Raw genomic sequence first — 1,276 nt, forward strand, 5'->3', positions numbered from 1 at the left:
TTTCAAGGGAACCGCCTTTATCTTTATAGGCTTGGATTGCCTTTGGATGTGGGTCGTGTTCCTCTATTTGGGCCCTTTGTTGGGCTTTCTTGTCGATTTGGCCGACCTCTTTGAGAAGAGGTCGGATTGCCTGACCTGAAGAGGTCGGTCGCTTTGTCGCCAATCATCCCAGGTCGGGTAGCGCGACCCAGGGTATGAACAATTCCTTCAATCCATTCAGACTCTGAGAGATCATATTGACTTGCTGAGTCAATATTTTATTCTGACCCAATATGTCATTCAGAGTATCAATTTCAAGAACTCCTTTCCTCATAGGCGTCCCATTGTTCACAGGATTCCTTTCAGAAGTGTACATGAACTGGTTATTTTCAACCATGTCAATGAGTTCTTGAGTTTCTGCAGGCATTTTTTTTAGGTGAATGGATCCACCTGCAGAATGGTCTAATGACATCTTTGATAGTTCAGATAGACCATCATAGAATATATCCAGGATGGTCCATTCTGAAAGCATGTCAAAAGGATACTTTTTGGTCAGTGCCTTGTATCTCTCCCAAGCTTCATAGAGGGATTCTCCTTCTTTCTGTCTGAAGGTTTGAACATCCACTCTAAGCTTGCTAAGCTTTTGAGGAGGAAAGAACTTGGCTAAGAAAGCCGTGACCAGCTTATCCCAAGAGTTCAGGCTATCTTTGGGTTGAGAGTCCAACCACACTCTAGCTCTGTCTCTTACAGCAAACGGGAAAAGTATAAGCCTGTAGACCTCGGGATCAACCCCATTGGTCTTAACAGTATCACAGATCTGCAAGAATTCAGTTAAGAACTGAAAAGGATCTTCGAATGGAAGTCCATGAAACTTGCAGTTCTGTTGCATCAGAGAAACTAATTGAGGTTTAAGCTCAAAATTGTTTGCTCCAATGGCAGGGATTGAGATGCTTCTTCCATGTAAATTGGAATTAGGTGCAGTAAAGTCACCAAGCATCCTCCTTGCATTATTATTATTTTCGGCTGCCATCTCTTCTTCCTGTTCGAAAATTCCTGTAAGGTTGTCTCTGGATTGTTGTATTTTAACTTCTCTTAGTTTCCTTTTCAGAGTCCTTTCAGGCTTAGGATCTGCTTTAACAAGAATGTTCTTGTCCTTGCTCCTGATCATATGACAAAGAAGGGAATAACAAAGAAAATATGGAATCCTCTATGTCACAGTATAGAGATTCCTTTGTGTGAGTAGAAAAAGAAAAGAATGTAATGTAAGGAAAGAGAAGAGAGGAGAATCCAAACACAA

General features: G+C 41.5%; 1 non-coding gene across 1 annotated transcript; it reads left to right on the forward strand.

The window, feature by feature from the left end:
• The first annotated feature begins 505 nt into the window (after positions 1 to 505).
• Positions 506 to 613, forward strand: LOC112780939 (small nucleolar RNA R71). The gene has a single exon (XR_003191745.1). It is a non-coding gene; the product is annotated as a small nucleolar RNA R71 (small nucleolar RNA).
• Positions 614 to 1,276: the final 663 nt, after the last annotated feature.

Source organism: Arachis hypogaea, chromosome 19 (genome assembly GCF_003086295.3).
Source record: "Arachis hypogaea cultivar Tifrunner chromosome 19, arahy.Tifrunner.gnm2.J5K5, whole genome shotgun sequence".
Classification (NCBI taxonomy): Eukaryota; Viridiplantae; Streptophyta; class Magnoliopsida; order Fabales; family Fabaceae; genus Arachis; species Arachis hypogaea.